The 8855-nt window shown below is 38.9% G+C and overlaps 1 pseudogene; it reads right to left on the bottom strand.

Annotated features, from left to right (window-relative positions):
• Window positions 1-7610: 7610 nt before the first annotated feature.
• On the bottom strand, window positions 7611-8521 carry LOC125107442 (olfactory receptor 6C6-like; annotated as a pseudogene).
• Between the last annotated feature and the right edge of the window lie 334 nt (window positions 8522-8855).

Genomic DNA, 8855 nt, shown 5'->3' with positions numbered 1-8855 from the left:
TTTATATATGCCCCTGAAAACACAAGCAACCAAATAAAAAATAGAAAAACTTGACTTCATCAGAATTAAAATTTTGTGACCAAAAGACACTACCAGAAAAGTGAAATGACAACCCAAAGAATAAGAAGAATACTCATAATCCAAATCTAATAAGGGTCTAGTAGTTTTTAAAGAGCTTAATGGAAGGCTTTGAGGGCCTTGAATATAATAACATGAACTTATTTCCTTGTAATTGCCATTGGAAAGAAGATGGTTAACAGTGCTGACTTAAAGTAATAATATAAATCAGAATACAAACCTGAACTTATTTTTTTTTTTCCTTAGGGCCACATGGATAGAAGCTACTGTATTAAATACCATGATGATTTTTTCCACTCATATTTATCTGATGGCATATTATATCAATATGGAACTCATTATATTTCATGGATTTCATTGTAGGCTTATATTTTGTTTTTATCTGAGGGCATACCAGTAACACTCCCTTCTTTAATAGCATAAAAACATGAGTTAGTCCACGTGGGAGTAGGCAGAAAGGAAGTTGAAAGACGATGTAACTCATTTTAAAAATCTCTTCCGGAGGAGGAGTCAAGATGGCGGAGAAGTAGCAGGCTGAGACTACTTCAGGTAGCGGGAGATCAGCTAGATAGCTTATCTAAAGATTGCAAACATCTACAAATCCAACGGGAAATTGAAGAGAAGAAGAACAGCAATTCTAGAAACAGAAAATCAACCACTATCTGAAAGGTAGGACTGGTGGAGAAGTGAATCCAAAGTGACTAGAAGATAGACCGTGGTGGGAGGGGCCGGCTCCCGGTGAGCGGCGGAGCAACGGAGTACAAAATCGGGCCTTTAAAAAGTCTGTTCTGCTGAGGGACATCGCTCCAGAGGCTTAACCGGGGTGAAGCCCAGGCGGGGTCAGCGTGGCCTCAGGTCCCACAGGGTCACAGAAGGATCGGGGGTGTCTGAGTGTCGCAGAGCTTACCGGTATTAGAACGGGGAAGCCGGCTACAGAGACAGAGCCGAGGAGTGAGCTCTCAGCTCGGGGTTACCTTGAACTGGTCGCAGGCTCGGTCAGCTCGGAGCACAGCCGGAGGCCAGGGTGACGGGAGAAATTGGGCTCTGTGCTCTGAGGGCGCACTGAGGAGTGGGGCCCCGGGCTCTCGGCTCCTCCAGGCCGGAGACTGGGAGGCCGCCATCTTCATTCCGGTCTTCCAGAACTCTACGGAAAGCGCTCAGGGAACAAAAGCTCCTGAAAGCAAACCCAGCAAACCGGAGCGGATTACTCAGCCCGGCCTGGGTAAGGGCGGTGCTACTCTGCCTGGGGCAAAGACTCTTGAGAATCACTACAACAGGCCCCTTCCCCAGAAGATCAACGAGAAACCCAACCAGGACCAAGTTCACCTACAAAGGAGTGCAGTTTCAATACCAAGGAGAGTGGCGGAATTCCAGAGGAGAAGAAAGCAAAACACGGAACTCATGGCTTTCTCCCATGATTCTTTAGCCTTGCAGTTAATTTAATTTTTTTTTCTTTTTCAATTTTTTTTCCTCTTCTTCTGCTAAATTTTTTTAACTTTTAACGTTTTCTTTTTTAATGTTTTTTAAATAGTTTATCTAATATATATATATATTTTTTCCTTTTTATATTTTTTATTTATCAGCTTTATTTATTTATTTATTTTTTTCTTTCTGAACCCCTTTTTATCCCCTTCTTCCCCCTCACGATTTGGAAACTCTTCTGATTTGGCTAAAGCATATTTCCTGGGGTTGTTGCCACCCTTTTAGTATTTTACTTGCTCCTTCATATACTCTTATCTGGACAAAATGACAAGGCGGAAAAATTCACCACAAAAAAAAGAAGAAGAGGCAGTACCAAAGGCTAGGGACCTAATCAATACAGACATTGGTAATATGTCAGATCTAGAGTTCAGAGTGACAATTCTCAAGGTTCTAGCCGGGCTCGAAAAAGGCATGGAAGATATTAGAGAAACGCTCTCGGGAGATATAAAAGCCCTTTCTGGAGAAATAAAAGAACTAAAAATCGAACCAAGTTGAAATAAAAAAAGCTATTAATGAGGTGCAATCAAAAATGGAGGCTCTCACTGCTAGGATAAATGAGGCAGAAGAAAGAATTAGCGATATAGAAGACCAAATGACAGAGAATAAAGAAGCTGAGCAAAAGAGGGACAAACAGCTACTGGACCACGAGGGGAGAATTCGAGAGATAAGTGACACCATAAGACTAAACAACATTAGAATAATTGGGATTCCAGAAGAAGAGGAAACAGAGAGGGGAGCAGAAGGTATATTGGAGAGAATTATTGGAGAGAATTTCCCCAATATGGCAAAGGAAGCAAGGATCAAAATCCAGGAGGTTCAGTGAAGCCCCCTCAAGATCAATAAGAATAGGTCCACACCCCATCACCTAATAGCAAAATTGACAAGTCTTAGTGACAAAGAGAAGATCCTGAAAGCAGCCCGGGAAAAGAAGTCTGTAACGTACAATGGTAAAAATATTAGATTGGCAGCAGACTTATCCACAGAGACCTGGCAGGCCAGAAAGAGCTGGCATGATATATTCAGAGTACTAAACGAGAAAAACATGTAGCCAAGAATACTATATCCAGCTAGGCTATCATTGAAAATAGAAGGAGAGATTAAAAGCTTCCAGCACAAACAAAAACTGAAAGAATTTGCAAATACCAAACCAGCTCTACAGGAAATATTGAAAGGGGTCCTCTAAGCAAAGAGAGACCCTCAAAGTAGTAGATCAGAAAGAAACAGAGACAATATACAATAACAGTCACCTTACAGGCAATACAATGGCACTAAATTCATACCTCTCAATACTTACCCTGAATGTTAATGGGCTAAATGCCCCAAGCAAAAGACACAGGGTATCAGAATGGATAAAAAAACAAAACCCATCTATATGTTGCCTACAAGAAACTCATCTTAAACCCGAAGACACCTCCAGGTTTAAAGTGAGGGGGTGGAAAAGAATTTACCATGCTAATGGACATCAGAAGAAAGCAGGAGTGGCAATCCTTCTATCAGATCAATTAGATTTTAAGCCAAAGACTACAATAAGAGATGAGGAAGGACACTATATCATACTCAAAGGAACTGTCCAACAAGAAGATCTAACAATTTTAAATATCTATGTCCCTAACGTGGGAGCAGCCAACTATATAAACCAATTAATAACAAAATCAAAGAAACACATCGACAAGAATACAATAATAGTAGGGGATTTTAACACTCCCCTCACTGAAATGGACAGATCATCCAAGCAAAAGATCAACAAGGAAATCAAGGCCTTAAATGACACACTGGACCAGATGGACATCACAGATATATTCAGAACATTTCATCCCAAAGCAACAGAATACACATTCTTCTCTAGTGCACATGGAACATTCTCCAGAATAGATCACATTCTTGGTCCTAAATCAGGTCTCAACCGGTATCAAAAGATTGGGATCATTCCCTGCATATTTTCAGACCACAATGCTCTGAAGCTAGAACTCAATCACAAGAGGAAATTTGGAAAGAACCCAAATACATGGAGACTAAACAGCATCCTTCTAAAGAATGAATGGGTCAACCAGGAAATTAAAGAAGAATTGAAAAAATTCATGGAAACAAATGATAATGAAAACACAATGGTTCAGAATCTGTGGGACACAACAAAGGCAGTCCTGAGAGGAAAATATATAGCGGTACAAGCCTATCTCAAGAAACAAGAAAGGTTGGGGCGCCTGGGTGGCTCAGTGGGTTAAGGCCGCTGCCTTCGGCTCAGGTCGTGGTCCGGGGTCCTGGGATCGAGCCCCACGTCGGGCTCTCTGCTCAGCGGGGGGCCTGCTTCCCTTCCTTTCTCTCTGCCTGCCTCTCTGCCTACTTGTGGTCTGTCTGTCAAATGGATAAATAGAAAAATCTTTAAAAAAAAAAAAAAGAAAAGAAACAAGAGAGGTCTCAGGTACACAACCTAACCCTACACCTAAAGGAGCTGGAGAAAGAACAAGAAAGAAGACCTAAACCCAGTAGGAGAAGAGAAATCATAAAGATCAGAGCAGAAATCAATGAAATAGAAACCAAAAAAAAAACAATAGAACAAATCAATGAAACTAGGAGCTGGTTCTTTGAAAGAATTAATAAGATTGATTAAACCCTGGCCAGAATTATCAAAAAGAAAAGAGAGAGGACCCAAATAAATAAAATCATGAATGAAAGAGGAGAGATCACAACGAACACCAAAGAAATACAGACAATTATAAGAACATACTATGAGCAACTCTACGCCAACAAATTTGACAATCTGGAAGAAATGGATGCATTCCTAGAGACATATAAACTATCACAACTGAACCAGGAAGAAATAGAAAGCCTGAACAGACCCATAAGCAGAAAGGAGATTGAAACAGTCATCAAAAATCTCTAAACAAACAAAAGTCCAGGGCCAGATGGCTTCCCGGGGGAATTCTACCAAACATTTAAAGAAGAACTAATTCCTATTCTCCTGAAACTGTTCCAAAAAATACAAATAGAAGGAAAACTTCCAAACTCATTCTATGAGGTCAGCATCACCTTGATCCCAAAACCAGAAAAGGATCCCATCAAAAAAGAGAACTACAGACCAATATCCTTGATGAACACAGATGCAAAAATTCTCGCCAAAATACTAGCCAATAGGATTCAACAGTACGTTAAAAGGATTATTCACCACGACCAAGTGGGATTTATTCCAGGGCTGCAAGGTTGGTTCAACATCCGCAAATCAATCAATGTGATACAACACATTAATAAAAGAAAGAACAAGAACCATATGATCCTTTCCATAGATGCTGAAAAAGCATTTGACAAAGTACAGCATCCCTTCCTGATCAAAACTCTTCAAAGTGTAGGGATAGACGGCACATACCTCAATATTATCAAAGCCATCTATGAAAAACCCACCGCAAATATCATTCTCAATGGAGAAAAACTGAAAGCTTTTCCGCTAAGGTCAGGAACATGGCATGGATGTCCGTTATCACCACTGCTATTCAACATAGTACTAGAAGTCCTAGCCTCAGCAATCAGACAACAAAAGGAAATTAAAGGCATCCAAATCGGCAAAGAAGAAGTCAAACTATCACTCTTTGCAGATGATATGATACTCTATGTGGAAAACCCAAAAGACTCCACTCCAAAACTGCTAGAACTTGTACAGGAATTCAGTAAAGTGTCAGGATATAAAATCAATGCACAGAAATCAGTTGCATTTCTCTACACCAACAACAAGACAGAAGAAAGAGAAATTAAGGAGTCAATCCCATTTACAATTGCACCCAAAACTATAAGATACCTAGGAATAAACCTAACCAAAGAGGCTAAGAATCTATACACAGAAAACTATAAAGTACTCATGAAAGAAATTGAGGAAGACACAAAGAAATGGAAAAATGTTCCATGCTCCTGGATTGGAAGAATAAATATTGTGAAAATGTCTATGCTACCTAAAGCAATCTACACATTTAATGCAATTCCTATCAAAGTACCATCCATTTTTTTCAAAGAAGTGGAACAAATAATCCTAAAATTCATATGGAACCAGAAAAGACCTCGAATAGCCAAAGGAATATTGAAAAAGAAAGCCAAAGTTGGTGGCATCCCAATTCCGGACTTCAAGCTCTATTACAAAGCTGTCATCATCAAGACAGCATGGTACTGGCACAAAAACAGACACATAGATCAATGGAACAGAATAGAGAGCGCAGAAATAGACCCTCAACTCTATGGTCAACTCATCTGTGACAAAGCAGGAAAGGATGTCCAATGGAAAAAAGACAGCCTCTTCAATAAATGGTGTTGGGAAAATTGGACAGCCACATGCAGAAAAATGAAATTGGTTCATTTCCTTACACCACACACGAAAATAGACTCAAAATGGATGAAGGATCTCAATATGAGAAAGGAATCCTTCCAAATCCTCGAGGAGAACACAGGCAGCAACCTCTTCGACCTCAGCCGCAGCAACATCTTCCTAGGAACATCACCAAAGGCAAGGGAAGCAAGAGCAAAAATGAACTTTTGGGATTTTATCAAGGTCAAAAGCTTTTGCACAGCAAAAGACAAAATACAACTGACAGAATGGGAGAAGATATTTGCAAATGACATATCAGATAAAGGGCTAGTGTCCAAAATCTATAAAGAACTTAGCAAACTCAACACCCAAAGAACAAATAATCCAATCAAGAAATGGGCAGAGGACATGAACAGACATTTCTGCAAAGAAGACATCCAGATGGCCAACAGACACATGAAAAAGTGCTCCATATCACTCGGCATCAGGGAAATACAAATCAAAACCACCATGAGATATCACCTCACACCAGTCAGAATGGCTAAAATTAACAAGTCAGGAGATAACAGATGTTGGCGAGGATGCGGAGAAAGGGGAACCCTCCTACACTGTGGGTGGGAATGCACGCTGGTGCAACCACTCTGGAAAACAGCATGGAGGTTCCTCAAAATGTTGAAAATAGAACTACCCTATGACCCTGCAATTGCACTGCTGGGTATTTACCCTAAAGATACAAACGTAGTGATCCGAAGGGGAATGTGCACCCGAATGTTTATAGCAACAATGTCTACAATAGCCAAACTATGGAAAGAACCTAGATGTCCATCAACAGATGAATGGATAAAGAAGATATGGTATATATACACAATGGAATACTATGCAGCCATCAAAAGAAATGAAATCTTGCCATTTGCGACGACGTGGATGGAACTAGAGGGTATCATGCTTAGCGAAATAAGTCAATCGGAGAAAGACAACTATCATATGATCTCCCTGATATGAGGGAGAGGAGATGCAACATGAGGGGTTAAGGGGGTAGGAGAAGAATAAATGAAACAAGATGGGATTGGGAGGGAGACAAACCATAAGTGACTCTCAATCTCAGAAAACAAACTGAGGGTTGATGGGGGGAGGAGGGTTAGGAGAGGGGGTGGGGTTATGGATATTGGGGAGGGTATGTGCTATGGTGAGTGCTGTGAAGTGTGTAAACCTGGCGATTCACAGACCTGTACCCCTGGGGATAAAAATACATTGTATGTTTATATAAAAATAAAAAAATTAATTAAAAAAAGAATATATGTGCTTTTTTATAACTTGAGGCCTGCCATTTTCCTTCCTTATTGAAAGCAATTGACTTATATTTGAAGTGCTTCCTAGAGTCCCAGTGGTAGACCATGTTGTTATATTGATGTATGTAAAATTCTATTAAAATCTTATGATATATATCAATTCAAAATTTTTTTTTTGGGAGGTCATTACCATGTTCTGGAGAATAAAAGAAATTTCATATTTGTGTTGATAACCTAATAGGTGACTCACCTTGATCTCTGAAAGGAATTATGATAATAAAGAGAAGTAGGAAGGAAAAGATGCAATTCACTGAAAAGTTTGGTTAAAATATTGTGAGGTGAAAAAATATTATGAGGTGAACTAACTGAAGGACAGATTAAGTAAACTTGTGAGTCAAAAATTTTATTTACCTTTTTATCTAAGATTTTTTAAAATTAAATTTCCTCTTCATTTTTTGAAAAAAGAAAATTTTTTGGAGTGTGTCCTTGAAGGCTTGTTTCACTTGCTTGTTTCTGAGAGCATAAATGAAAGGGTTTAATAAAGGGGCAACTGAGGTGTAAACAACAGTTACACCTTTGGATAAAGTCACCCTTTCCTTTGCTGTTGGCTTTATGTAATTAAAGATACAGCTACCATAAGTAAGGGAGACTACAATCATATGAGAAGAACAAGTAGAAAAAGCTTTTGTTCTTTTCTGAGCAGAGGGGAGTTTTAGAATGGTCTTGATAATATATGTGTAAGAAAAAACCAGTAACAGCAACGTGACTAGGAGATTTATAAGAGATAAGACAAATTACGAAAGTAATTCCAGTAAATGAGTGTCAGTGCAGGAGAGCTGCAGTACAGGGGAAATGTCACACATGAAATGATCAATTACTCTGGAAGTACAGAAATCCAGTGTTAGTCCCACAGCCAGTGGTGCAAATGAAAGCAGAAAGCCAACTGTCCACAAACTGAATAGAAGTTGGTAACACACTTTGTTGTTCATAATGATGGGGTAATGTAGAGGTTTGCAGATTGCTACATACCAGTCAAAAGACATGGCAGCCAGTAGGTAAAATTCTGTAATTTCTAGTAAGAGGAAAAAGAATAACTGAGATGCACAACCATCATAGGTAATTATTTTGTTTTTAGTCATGATGCTTATCAGGTATCTGGGAATACAGACTGTTGTCAATGAAGCTTCCATGAATGAGAAATTTCGGAGGAAAAATACATGGGAGTCTTGAGGCAGGGATCTAGCAACATAAGAAGAATGATGGTTAAGTTCCCCATCATACTCAATACATAGTTTATAAAGAGAAATATGAAAATCACAATTTGTAGTTGTGGGTCATCGGTCAATCCTAGGAGAATGTACTCCATCTCTCTTGACTGATTCCTCATTTCAGATTTGAGTCTTACGAAATAGACATAGGAAAACAACTCCAGAAGTGGAAATAAGGATTTTTTTAAAAAAGCTACAGAAAAAAAAAAAACATAGTAAAAATGTAAATGAGTTAAAAGGTTGATCCAATGTAATAAGACAGATAATACTTAAAATTATAACATAGATCAATGTAGGCAGACTCTAACTTATTGTTCCATTTAAGTAACAGCTATGTTAACAACACTATTAAATTTTTTCTTTTTCTCTATTTGAACTTAAAAGATAATGTAAATTTTAGCTGATCATTTCCAAATGAGCTGAGTTCTGTTAAAGTGTGCTAAATAGAACATA

Source organism: Lutra lutra, chromosome 8 (assembly GCF_902655055.1).
Source record: "Lutra lutra chromosome 8, mLutLut1.2, whole genome shotgun sequence".
Taxonomy (NCBI): domain Eukaryota; kingdom Metazoa; phylum Chordata; class Mammalia; order Carnivora; family Mustelidae; genus Lutra; species Lutra lutra.
Note: the sequence above shows the minus strand (reverse complement) of the source record. Positions and strands in the feature narration are given on the sequence as shown.